At 38.1% G+C, this 14,482-nt stretch overlaps 1 pseudogene; it reads right to left on the bottom strand.

Annotated features, from left to right (window-relative positions):
- LOC121492572 overlaps positions 1-13,863 on the bottom strand; it is a 125,293-nt pseudogene extending 111,430 nt beyond the window's left edge.
- Positions 13,864-14,482: the final 619 nt, after the last annotated feature.

Genomic DNA, 14,482 nt, shown 5'->3' with positions numbered 1-14,482 from the left:
CCCCCCGCTCATATTCTGTCTCTCGCTGTCTCAAGTGAATAAATAAAATCCTAAAAAAAAGTAATTTGAGACCACTGGCCTTTTGCAAAGCATATTAACTGAAGGGAAGAGTGTGCATTTGGCTAATTTCATGCACTGTGAGTTACATAAGAACTCTACAAATACTTTTAAATTTATTGGTAGCACAATATATACATATTGATTGTCCTTTGTATTTGAAGGTGATGCTGCTGTTATTGTCTCCGCTGTTTCTGTGTGTTTAGATCTAGCTGTTTGATTGGCAATTCCTACTGGGTACAGCCTGCATATGTGTCAACTAACAACTGCAGCCATTGCCTGGAGGGCTTGATTGCTGGGTTGTTCAATATTTATTAAGCACCCAAGAAGTGCTAGGTGCTGCACTGAGCAGTGCAAGTGTATGACTGATGCTTCTTCCCTCTAAAAATTTTATTCCTAGGTGACTAGTGGAACACACGTGCTTTTTATTTTTTTGTGGGAGTTCCCTGAAACTGTGCGGCTAGAAATAGGAACTCCATTTACCAGATGCTGTTCAGTAATATGAAAGGAAGGTGGATAACGTCTTTCCTATTCACTTGGAAGTGTCCAGGTTGGAAAGTCATGTTTGAATGATCCTAGTATAATGGCCTACTAGACGTGAAGACCAAGGAAGAATGATGTGAAAACATGTTATCATTAGGGCAGAATGAGATTTGAAAAGAACTCTGGATCAGGGGAACTTTGTTTATAGAGAATGCGGAGAAAAGAATTCAGTAATATCTTCAAGATTTGGTAATGGTAAGCTTTTGGGTCAGGTTGAGCCACCCCACCTTTGACCACTGCTCACACTGAATTCTGATGTAATTTTTCCATATTTTAATCATAGTATTTATGGTAATGGTATTTTATAAGATAATGATGGAAACCAGTGGATTCAATATTTTTCTTTCTTTCTTTCTTTCTTTCTTTCTTTCTTTCTTTCTTTCTTTCTTTCTTTCTTTCTTCTTTCTTTCTTCTTTCTTTCTTCTTTCTTTCTTTCTTTCTTTCTTTCTTTCTTTCTTCTTTCTTTTCTTTCTTTCTTTTTCTTCTTTCTTTCTTTCTTTCTTTCTTTCTTTCTTTTTGGTGCAAAGAGGTGATTTTATTAAAGCACGAGGACAGGACTCATGGGCAGACAGAAATGCTGCACTGGCGTTGTATTTTTTAAATTTTTTAAATTGGAGTTCAATTTGCCAACATATAGCATAAAACCCAATGATCATCCCGTCAAGTGCCCCCCTCAGTGCCCGTCACCCAGCTTTCTTCAAGTATTTGACATCAATCATAGCATTTCCTCTTAGTGACAATAGGATTTAAAAATAATTAAACAGGAATTAATATTCAGGATAGATCTTTAAAAAATTCGTTGAAGACTTAGGCAGTACTATTTATGTCAATGGTAACCCATGCATGTCATTAAAAAACAAAAATGTATTCCAATGTATGACTAAAATCACTGTATTTTCAATGTACTTCTTTTAACTCAAGCTTGAGTGTTTACCCTCAACAGTTATTTACAAGTTGTGTACTAAATATATTTAGAAATATATTTAGCCAATATATCATACTTTGAAGTGTTTTTGTAGAAAACATGAAGATTTTGTGTATATTAAAGCGTGTTGCATTTTCATTCCAGTTGAAGAAAAGAGCAGATTTAAGTTTAAAGTTTAAGAATTTTTGTTTTGATTTTTTTCAAATGACAAAGATGTCACCTACATAATCAAAACAACTCTTATTTTTACATTCAAACAATTTAAAGGCATTTGGTTCAAAATAGCCTTAATAAGATCTAATAAAGAGTGCTAATGCAATGTCTTTTCTTTAGTCATAATTATAACAAAGTGAATGTTACACAAAGAAGCATTGGACAGGACATGAGTAATAATGCAGTATTGACAGCCAAACTGCTCTCTCTTTTGATGATCTTAATTTTCTGGGATTTAAGTAGAGAAGTATAAGAATGCCAACACCCACTTTGCTGCTACTCATCTAAGAGCTTCTTACCTAATGGGTTATGCATTAATTCTTTTAACTGACGTAAGTATTATCCACATTTTAGTATAATTATACGGCCATAACTTACCTTTAACTATCTCAGTAAAGTAAGAAAAAGTCAACCGCAGATTTGCAGAAAATCCAGAAACCAATTAGAGATTTGATACATGAGCTGGAAGGTTCTAAAGGTGAAATGAATAAAGTGAAGGTGGCAGCAGGAAGAGGGGTAATGTGAGAGGGTGCGAGTCAGTGGGGAGACAGAAGATGCTATGAAGGAATTGGTCAAAAAATAATATAAAAATTTGAATACCGAATGGAATCTTACAATCTAAAATGTTTTCAAATGTAGACGGGTTCCAAGCTTATGTGAATAATACACTATTATTCTCAGTACAATTATTTTGGGGTTTTGCCTCAACTTATGGTCATTTTTATTTTCCAGTCAACAATCATGAATGCAAGGATCCGTCTTAATTCAGAGACGCATGGGGAATCTCTAAATAAGAAATTTATCAGTAGAGAACAATATATTTTTCTCTCTCTCCTTTTCTTTGTCCCGTTAATGAAGGATTTCATCAAAATTCCAAGCCTTTACTGAAATAACCATGGGCCCTAACTCTAGTAATCATTGTAACACTATCTTTATGAAAGCTATCTTTTTGGTGTGATCCCCATTTCACAAGAGAGGAAATAGATTATATGAAGTTTGCAAAAATACACAGGCAATAAATACAGGAACCAGAGTTAGAACCCCAGAACCAGGGCTGTTGGCATCTTGAAGAAGAGTGTTTCTCAGCTCTCTTCAACAGAACTGTAGACTGTTAGACTCCCTTAGTAACAGCCAGGCTGGAAGAGAGGCAGGTAGGTAAGTGGGTGTAAGGATGTTTCGCACATTGCTTACTTTCACGAGAGCAAATCAACTTTGATTTGTTGGATATGCTGCAGCTTCCCTGCTCTTATTTTTTGAAGACATAAAAATAGGACTAAATAAATTGGTCCAAAGTATTTAGATACTTTTGCAAGTTTCTGCCTATCTGTAATTGAACCAATATATCATCATAGTATATTTAGGAGTTAAATATAGTTAAGGTTTGCCTGAGTTCCTTGTTGCAGATAAGAAAACAGCGGCTCAAACTGTGGAAGGAGCCCCGGTGTCCATCGAAGGATGAATGGATAAAGAAGATGTGGTCTATGTATACAATGGGATATTCCTCAGCCATTAGAAACGACAAATACCCACCATTTGCTTCAACGTGGATGGAACTGGAGGGTATTATGCTGAGTGAAGTAAGTCAATCGGAGAAGGACAAACATTATATGTTCTCATTCATTTGGGGAATATAAATAATAGTGAAAGGGAATAGAAGGGAAGGGAGAAAAAATGTGTGGGAAATATCAGAAAGGGAGACAGAACATGAAAGACTCCTAACTCTGGGAAACGAACTAGGGGTGGTGGAAGGGGAGGAGGGCGGGGGGTGGGGGTGAATGGGTGACGGGCACTGAGGGGGGCACTTGACGGGATGAGCAGTGGGTGTTATTCTGTATGTTGGCAAATTGAACAACAATAAAAAATAAATTTATGGGATCCCTGGGTGGCGCAGCGGTTTGGCGCCTGCCTTTGGCCCAGGGCGCGATCCTGGAGACCCAGGATCGAATCCCACATCGGGCTCCCGGTGCATGGAGCCTGCTTCTCCCTCTGCCTATGTCTCTGCCTCTCTCTCTCTCTCTGTATGACTATCATAAATAAATAATAATAAAAATAAATAAATAAATAAATTTATTATAAAAAAAAAAAAGAAAACAGCGGCTCTGAGAAATAAAGACCCTTCCCCTGAGTCCCCTAGAGAGTCAGAGACCCAGCTGAATACCATTTCCAAGACCAGGCATTTCTGTTTCCTACTTCTATCCGCTAGACAGCACTACCTCTGCTTTCCCAATTGTTTATGTTTGGTTTCACAGCAGTTTTCATTAATGCCCCTTAAATGATTGAAATATAGTTTCAAAAACCTGAATTGTTACAACTGCATTGTTACCTTTGTCTTTATTAGTAAAACAATCTTTTTCTTGTTTACTCTGTTAAGTGCTAATGTAAATAACAGCTTTTATTTAGCATATTTTTGCTGACTGTTTTTACACTTTTTTGCTACCTCTAGCCTAACCATATTTGTCTCATTCTTTTGCAAATCTTCTAATTCTAAATTAATTGAAGCTAGGATTTATTCTAAAAGGAATGGTACATCAGTGTTCTTGTTTTCCAATTAAAGCCTTCAGCTCCTGTGCACTTACACTTTTGCAAATTCCATCACTGCTGTACAAATGCCTTTGCAGTTTACACAGGAATATAATTAAAATGATCTTAATATATTGTTTGAGGAGAAACTAAATGTATTCTCATTGGACACTAATCAATTTAACTTCCAGATATCAGAGTAAAAATGTCACATTTATAATTTCATGGCTCCTAAAGAGTATTCCTATTCTTGATATGGTCATTGAGGTATTTTTTTTTCCTCCCAGCACTCCCTGGTTGCTTTAAATTACAATTCTGGTGTTAATAATCTGTATGGTTTTAAGAATGTCACTTAATCTCCTCAAGGCTCTTGTTTCTCCAGAGAAAGGCATATTAGAGAAACACTTCCTGCCTCCTTGTAGCACAGGGTTCGTAGAGGCAGTGAAGGGGGCTTCAACCTTACCACCTTTCCATTGGGTTCCACAGGGGGAGTCCCCACCCCTTTGGAGTTAAAGCTTTCACATGTTTCACGACAATTTAGCACTGATGGGGATGTGCTTGTGCGGTTGACCCCAGAAAAGTGCACAAGCATGGCCACCCAGTTGTAGCACCCTTCTGCTTTGGGCATAAACTTTCATGTCCATGGGGCCAATAGTCATTAGAGGCAAAAGTGACTATCATCTCTCAATCACTAATAAAGTCTTTAAGTAGTCTGAGTTCCAGTGTAACCGAAAGGTAGATGTGTCAGTACCTGAACGTATGACTTTCCCATTTTCTGGAATAACGCAAGAAGCCCCCAGATCACTAACCTGAAATAACAGCTACAAAGAGCAAAGGAGAACCAAAGTGAAAGTGCAAAAGGTGGCCATTTTCCTATCCTGTCTACACAGGAACCACTTTTGGTCCGATTTCTCAGCTCCTTCTCAGGCCTACCACCTTGGGTCACACATACGGTCTCTTTCACAGGATGGCTGTTCAATATCTGTGGGCTTTTCTCACCTTCTCCTGAGTCAGCCTTCTGAACAACAGACTTTTTGCCACTGCACAGTTGTCCCTTCAGGACGAGAGAGCATCTCATCCCTTTACTCAGGGCTTTACTGGCATTCCTTTTCTTCTTCGGCACCTGTCATTTATTCATTTACTCACAAGAACAGTTACAAACATGAGAAACAGATGTTGTTGAGCTCATCAAACTGCACTTTTCTTCAGCTGAATCTCACCTAGCTTCAAATGGGAACAAGATGTTCTTTCTGCTATGGATGTTCTTCTACTGCTAATTTCTAATTCCTATGATTTTCCCAGGTCTCATTTCAGTAAAAGACTTAAATCTCTAGTAAATGATGTCTGTGCGAGGGCAGGACCTTCCTTCCATTAAGAAGAAGAGGCTTTAGGAATGAATACTTATTCTTTAATAGCAATTCACACTTTTCCAGGAATAAAAATAATAGAAATACAGAATTGTACTCATTGGAAAGAATGAGTAACTTTCAAACTTTTTCCCCCCACGAACCTCATTTTCCAACAACTGCTATACAGTATAATATGATAGATATTCCCAGTCTTTAGTTTTCTTTTTTTTTCTGGTCTCACAGGTTTTTGTGTAGTCATTCGAGTCTTCCTATTATTTGCAGATTTGATAGCTAGAGGAGGTTTATTGTTTTCAAAACATGAAGATTTTAGGGGAAGCACCCTAGGGTGTTCTTTCATACTGTCTAACTCACTGACATCACAGGAATTCAAATCTAATAAATAATCTAAGGAATAACAGTCATTTGTATTATTCAAGCACTCATAATAGTAGCAATCATTTATTAAACACTATGTCAAAAAAATAAATAAACACTATGTCAGAATCTGAATTAGATTTGACCAATCAACAAACACATATGGAAAATATACTATTCAGCAGGCATTGTTAAGAACTCTTGGGTTGTAACAGTAAGCAAAATGAAATTCCCTACCTGTATTGTGTAGTAGGCAGCCTCTAAGATGGCCCCCCAATGATCCCTTCTTACTGATATTCACCTACTGGTGTAAAACCCTTTCCTTGAATGTGGACTGCACCTAGTGACATATTTTAGAAGAATATGGCAAAAGTGTCCCTTTAGAGATTACAAACACACTATGGCTTCCAACTTGGAATTCTCTCTCACTCTTTTGCTTTTTCTCTGAGGAAAGCAAGCTACTAGGATATGATTGTTTATGGAAAAGGGTGTGTGGCAGAAAATTAGGGGAGGCCTCTGGCCAACATCCCAGGAAGAACTGAGTTCCTCAGTCCAACAGTCCACAAAGAACTGAATCTTGCCACAGCTGTGTGAGTGAATTTGGATGTGTTTTTCCTGGAGCAAGCAGGCCCTAAGCTTGACTGAAATCTCCTGTGAGTCTCAGAACCACAGACATCTAGCTGCAGTATGCCAGGAGTCCTGGCCCTCAGAAAATGTGACAAATAAACAGCTTTTTAAAATTTTCGTGTTTTTTAAGCCACTAGGTTTTGGGGTAATTTGATATGATTTGCAATAATAGATAAGTAAAGAACAGAGATAGAAGAGAGGTAAAGAAGAGACATAGGTAGTACTGAAGTGCAGACTAAGGATGCGGCAAATTTCAATAGCAAGGTCACAAAAGTATTCATTTAGTAACATATAAACAAAAAACTAAAGGAAGTAAGAGGCTACACTGTCATTATATCTGGGGTAGCAAGTCTCTAGAAAAAAGGAAGAGTAAGTTCAAAGGCCCCGGGGCAGAAGTAATTCTATAAGGTTAAAGAATGCAAGGATGCATGCCAGTATGACTAAGAAGGAACTAGTGAGAGGCAAATGATCAAGAACTAGGGGATGAAAGACGAGAAGCCGTGTGTGTGTGTGCGTGTGTGTGTGTGTGTGTGTTTGTGTGCGCGTGTGTGTTTTGGAGGCGGTTTAGAAATTTTAGTACTGTTGGTTCACTGTAAGGACTGTGGATTTTTATAAAAGCAAGACTGGAAAGCTTTTATGGCTTTTAATAAAGATTCTATCAGAATCTTCCCCTAAGCCAATCAGAAGTGTTGTTAACTAAGGAGATACAATGCATATCAAATATTATTTAATTTACTCCTTAGAACCCTGAGAAATAGATATCACTAACTATACCTTAAGGCAAGGAAACAATTCAGAATACTGTAGGGATGTCCCCAAGGCCATAGAACTAATTAAAGGGAGAATCAGAATTGAACTCATGTTCTTCTGCCTCCAAACTGGAATCTTTATATCAGAGTAATATCTACCATTTTCTGCTCCTCCCCACCCCTATAATGTAAAATAGTGAAAGATATACAAACTAGAAGAAACAAAAGAGAGAAAGGGCAAGTAACAAATAGAGAGGAAAGAACAGGGAGTGGAATTATCTAATTTTTCTACTGAGCAGCAATCAAGAAGTACTTTTAAAGCAGGAAACATCACATGTGAAGAGCACAGCCTACGTTATGTGACTTATCTAAAATCACTGAAGTCAATGGAGGGGACAGAAATAGAACTTAGTTCTCTGAACTCTCAATTTCTTGTTTAGCCACCAGAGAACACTCCTTTCCTATTAGTTCACCTGTATAAGGTATTTTGCTGGTGAGAAGTGCTATTATTACCTTGGAACTTAAAAAATTAAGACAAACATTTCTAAAACAATTATAATTGATTATGTCATCCTTGTACTTTAAGCTGAAGTTCACCAAATTATAGTGCACTAATAAATGAAGATAGTACTTCATTAAAGACTTTAGACATTTTCTGAAATGAATTGAAAATAACAAAAACATTTAAAGGGTGAAATGCAAATCTGTATAATTCTTTTCTAAAAAAAAAAAAAACTGTTCAAAAGCCCAAGTGATTAATACAGCAGATTAGTATGAATATAAAACAACACGAGTGAACTTTGAAATCAAATAATGAAGAGTTTTTACATATTTTTTAATGTCCAGACACCATTAACTTATTACACCTTAGATTTTATTTTATTTTATTATTATTTTATTTTACACCTTAGTTTTTAGCTGATAAATTTATTCTGTGTAGGAACACAGAGAAAAAAATAATCTCTAAGCTGAATCTATCCTATTTCCCTGAGAAAATATTATCAGTTGGATGGGTACCTTTTGGTTTATTAGATAAAACCTCATTTCAAGTAATAGTACCTGGTAGGTACAGGCAATGTGTGTAACTCTGGCCATACATAGCTTCTAATTCTTGCAAACAATACTGAAAATAGCATTAGCCTTGAGATAATGAAGATAAAAGTATCACACAACTAATAAATGGGAAAGCCAGGATTTCTATCCTGATGACCTAGCCACCAAAGTCCATATATTTCTTTATAAAGAAATATATGTATATTATATATATATGTATAATACATATATTATATATGTATATGAATATGTATACATAATATATATGTATATATTATTGAAGTTCGGTTTGCCAACATATAGTATAACACCCAGTACTCATCTAATTAAGTGCCCCCCTCAGTGCCTGTCACCCAGTCACCCCATTCCCCTCCCCACCTCCCCTTCTATTACCCCTTGTTCATTTCCCAGAGTTAGGAGTCTCTCATATATTTCAACTAAGACTTTAGAGAGTGAGAATTCTGGGTCATTTCTTATTTATTTTCGGTTTTTGGGGTTGTGTGTGTGTTTGTGTGTGTGTGTGTGTGTGTGTGTGAGCGTGCACACACATGAGTATGAGAGAGAGAGAGACAAAACCTCAAAACATTTGAATTTTAAATAATTGATTGTTTACATCTCCTCTATCTCAGGTATAAAACACAAAGGGATAATCAAAAAAACGTTGCGTCATCCTCCCAGTCTGGATTATTCAGCTCAACCTTTTGTGAAGTTTTGTTACCTGATAGAAAACTATTCAAAATATCCTCCAAGAATGCCTCCTGTGAGTATGTAAGTCAAGGTACCGGCAAATTTCATTCACTGCTGATTTCAGCCTCAATCTTACTTGATGGATGTTGCTCTTTGATATTATTCCTTTGAAAAATTTTACTATTTAAGAATCTTCTATATGATCCTTTCTAGGATTCAAACTACTGTGTTAGTATTGTTTGTTGTTTTTTTTTTTAATCAAAACAAAGCTGATCAACCCAAAGAGAGTGGCTCGCTATCAGCCATTACCGTGCTGTATGTCATTTTCTCTGCAGAGACCTCTTAGCATCTCCAAAATTATCTTCCACTCTAGTTCTAGCCAGGCTTTTTAACTACATGGCTTCCTTTTGGAAAAGGTTGAACAATTACTGAATTCCCTAAGCTATTTTTTTTTATTTTAAATTTTGAAAAACTGGAGAGACTGGGTGGCTCAGTTGGTTAAGTGTTTGCCTTCAGCTCAGGTCATGATACCAAAGTCCCAGGACTGAGCCTCACATCGGGCCCCCTGCTGAGTGGATAGCCTGTTTCTCCCTCTCCCACTACCCCTTCCTTGTGCTGTCTCTGTCAAATAAATAAAATCTTTAAAAAAATTAAATTTGGAAAAATTTAAGATTTTAATTTTGTTTACAGGACTCAGTGCAGTGACTAATGTAACAGAGGCCCCTGAACTATTTGCTGAATAGCAAATGGGATTTAATTCAAATAAAAATATCCATTTGCTAGGAATCAAGGCTTTGCTTGCTTTGCAACACTTTCCTCCAAAAACATTAAGCTCAATCTCCCAACAAGGAGGAAAAGTGTTAGAAAAATGGAGCTTTCTCATATGCTAAGACAGTATCTGTTTCTTTATGGCCAACATTAGGTGGCAGTTAGAAGTGGGACGTGAAGATGAGCCCCTAAAGAACTTTGGAACATGAGGCTCCTACTTGAGCCCTTTATGCTCTCCACATCTGTCAGTTAGTTGTTTTTTTCCCTTTGGTTTGGTAAGTCTCCTCTCAGAACTGGGTTCCCTCCTTTTGATTGAGCTTTCCAACTCTAGTAGGCATTTAAAGGCTTCATCCTTTTTGTGTAAAGGCTTTGCCCCTATGGCAAATTTTTTTTAAAATATCTGGCCTTTTTTTAAGATTTTATTTATTTATTCATGAGACAGAGAGAGAGTCAGGCAGAGACAGAGGCAGAGGGAAAAGCAGGCTCCATGCAGGGAGCCCGATGTGGGACTTGATCCCAGGACCCTGGGATCATGCCCTGAGCCAAAGGCAGATGCTCAACCGCTGAGCCACCCAGGTGTCCCTAACATCTGGCTTTGAATAATGGGATTCCAATCTGCTAGATTCTCATCCTCCTTCTGGGACCCTTACTGTTTTTTGATTTTTTTTTTGTTTTGTTTTTGTTTTTTTACATTGAGAAATGGTATTTATTTTTACTGGTTTTATGTTTAGAATATGTGGAATAGAAGAAATAGTGAAAGGGACCATAAGGGAAGGGGGAAAAACTGAGTGGGGAAAAATTAGAGAGAAGACAAATCATGAGAGACTCCTAACTGGTAAACAAACAAAGGGTTGCAGAAGGGGAGGTGGGGGAGGGATGGGGTAACCAAGTGACAGGCACTGTGCAGGGCACATGATGAGATGAGCACTGGCTGTTATACTATATGTTGGCAAATTGAATTTAAATAGAAGAAAAGAAATCAAAGGTTCTTTGAAGTGCCTGAGTGTCTCAGTTGGTTAAATGTCTGCCATAGATCCTGGGATCTAGCCCTGCATCGAGCACCACTGGGCTCCCTTCTCAGGAGGGAGCCTGTTTTTCCCTCTTCCTCTGCCTCTCACCCCTCTCGGGCATGATTATTATACGCAGCTCCACATTCTTTTTAAGAAAAATTCTTACTTTCCTATAGATGTTGAATCCACTTGGGTATACTACGTTCATTAACAGGCTGAACTGGGATCTCTCCCTTTTAGTTAAAAAGACAAGAATGGAATGGGAAACTACATCCACACTGGATTTACTTAATTTAACAAATCAGTTTGCCTGCCCTCTAGATGATTCAACTAAAGGGAAGAACACTAAAATCCTTAATCTTCAGTTCCAAAAAAGGAGTCCCCTAAACAAAACAAAACCCCACCTGGTCTTATCATTACTGTAGAGCCAGGACACTGGCCCATTATAGGACTCTGAGGAACTAGAGTAGCTTTTCCCAATCCTTTTTAATAAGTTTAGAAAAACAACTCTCCAGATTGGGAATGAATCTTATCAATACTGGAGCTATTGTCACGGTGCTCAACCACACTGTTATGAAACCATTTCTTGGAGTACTAAACTGGTTGTCCTTAGTTCCCCCACCCCTATTCATTTGTTGGGCTGCAATTTCTTAGATGAATATCATGGCAGAACTTCTTTCTCCCGAAAGGGAAAATAATTCTAGGATTTGAGAGTGACAACCGAAATGGTCAACCAGGTGAAGCAAATGAACCTTCAACATCTTTTACTTGTTCCATAGCTTACAACACTAAAGTGAATTTTAAGGATACTATTTGTCAGTATTGGGTCAGCTGTAAGGCATCAAGCCCCTAATAGAAGGTTACAAGCCTCCAGGCCTCATTATCTCTGCACTAGTATCCCTTGTCACCCCACCAGTCCAAATTCCCATGCTTTCTTAGCCCCCATCCCCGCTGAAAGCAAATTTTTCACTGGCTTTAATTTAGGCACCACTTTCTCTAGCATCACTGTGGATAAGGCCAGCCAGTATCTCTGCCTTTATTTGGGAAGGAAAAAAGTCCTCCCTATTTCCCCTCAACTTTATTTTATTATTATTATTATTATTTTTTATTTATTTATGATAGTCACAGAGAGAGAAAGAGGCGCAGAGACACAGGCAGAGGGAGAAGCAGGCTCCATGCACCGGGAGCCTGATGTGGGATTCAATCCCCGGTCTCCAGGATCGCGCCCTGGGCCAAAGGCAGGCGCCAAACCGCTGCGCCACCCAGGGATCCCTCCCCTCAACTTTAAAAACTGACTTAGGGGGCACCAGGGTAGCTCAGTGGTGAGCGTCCGCATTTAACTTGGGTTGTGATCCTGCAGTCCTGGGATCTGGGATTGAGTTCCGCATCGGGGCTCCCTGCAAGAAGCCTGCTTCTTCTTCTGCCTATGTCTCTGCCCCTCTCTCTCTGTGTCTTTCATGAATAAATAAATAAAATCTTTAAAAAAATAAAAACTGACTTAGATGCTCAGGCCTCTGCAGAAAGACATTATTCACCTGTTAAAACTTTTAACTTTAAAGTGACACAAAGTCTCCAAAGAGAAATTGTAGTTTGTTAAAACTCAGGTTCTGTAATGGGGCACCTAATTTCAGAACAAGGGCTACATTTAGATCATGGCATCCTGAATTTCCCTAGGCCCCAAATTAAGAAAAAAGACACAAAACCATGACCTTAGTATTTCGGAAGACCAACATGACTTAGCCTTTAAAGCCCTAAAGGAAAGCTTGATAAATCTCCCTATCCTTGGGTCAAATTCTCTTTTTTTCTTTTTGTATTTGAAAATGAAGGGAACCTCCTTGGGGTATTCACACAAGAACATGGGGACCACCATCAATCCAAAGCCAACAGCTGGACTTTGTGGCACAGGGGTATCCCTCTTCAGAGCCATTCCTGTCAAGGAAGGTCCTTTTAATTAAGACCATTAAAAAGATAGCTATGGAATCCCCTCTAACCATCTTTGTTTTTGTCATTGTTTTAATTGAAAATTTTATTCTGGAATTTACATGCAAAGATATGTGAACACATATACACAAAATTTGATAATGATAATAAAATAAATCTCCACATATCCACCACCAGGTTAAGAAATGGTACTTGCCTAGAGCCTTAGAATTCCCCTGAGTAGTGCCCCTCTGATAAATTTTTTGCAATTGAAGTATAGTTGACAGTGCTGCATTAGTTTCAGGTGTACAACAGTGATTTGACAGGTTTATACCTTATGCTATGCTCACCACAATTCCACCACCTGTCACCACATTACAATATTGTTGACTATATCCCATATACTGTGCCTTTCGTTCTGGTGAATTACTCATTCTGTACTGGAAGCCTGTACCTCATGCAGTAGAAGCTCTTCTGAATTCTCCTCATACTCAACACTTTTTGGGAACCGTTTCTCATACAAATCTTTCTCTTGTAATAATCTTAACCCCGCCACCCTTCTTCCCTTCTCTGTGGACAATACTCCCAAAGACTGTATGGCTCAGATAGATTACCTCCTGATAACATTTTTCATGGTTTACCAATGGTTCTTATTTAAAAGGTGAAAATGGTAAATATGCTGAGTAATCTAATATAACTCCTTATAAAGTTGTTGACGCTGTACCTCAGCTACCTCAGCCCAAGAGGTCAAGTCATATACTCTTGGTTGGGCCTGCATTTTAGTCAAGGGCAAAACTGCAAATATCTGTATTGACAGTAGGTATGATTTTGGAGTAGGTCACAATTTTGGAGTGCTATGGAAAAAGAGATGCTTCCTCATTTCCAGGGGACAAAATTAAAAATGGCCTTTATGTCCAGGAATTGTTGGATGCTTTAATCTTACCAGCTGCTTTATTTTTAAGGTCACTAGGCATTCCAAACTTGATTTCCTGGAAGCTAAAGGAAACCACCTCACTGATAGTGGTTTCCTCCACTGATTGTGGAACTGACTGTTCCACAAAGAACATTGCTCTCAAAGGAACCAACAATCAAACCTCTGTCATGGTCTAAAGGCATGTTCCCCCAAATGGTAATCTAGAAAAATTGACTAGAGATGTCCAACAATTGGCCCCAGAGAAGGAAAAACAATATTTGAAATTTAATAGCTATTGGTTCAATTAAAACAAAAAACTCTGGCTGGGTCAAATAATAATCCAGTCCTGCCAGAGATTTTAAAGTTTCCATTACTGACCACTGTGCATGCATTAAGTCATTGGTCTACTAATCAAATGAAAACCTTCATGAATTAGTATTTGTGGGGAAGTATTAACAAGGCACAGGGTGCCTTTGCTTTACTTTACTTCCCCCATCTGCCTAAAGTATAACTCAGGAAAACATGTCTGCTCTGCTCCTGGACACTTTAAATTGCCCAATGGACAATTCAAGCTTTGGCAAATGGACTTTATACAGGTTCTCCAGTCTCACAGGTATACATATATCTTGCTAATAATTTGCATGGCTTAAAATTTCATCCCTTCCTGGGGACCACACCTCCTCGAACTTCACAGTAACTGGTGAACTAATCTTACCAGTCAATGCTTCAACAGGTCAGGATTCATCTCGCCAGTCAATGCTTCAACATGTTTG

Source organism: Vulpes lagopus, chromosome 6, assembly GCF_018345385.1.
Source record: "Vulpes lagopus strain Blue_001 chromosome 6, ASM1834538v1, whole genome shotgun sequence".
NCBI lineage: Eukaryota > Metazoa > Chordata > Mammalia > Carnivora > Canidae > Vulpes > Vulpes lagopus.
Note: the sequence above shows the minus strand (reverse complement) of the source record. Positions and strands in the feature narration are given on the sequence as shown.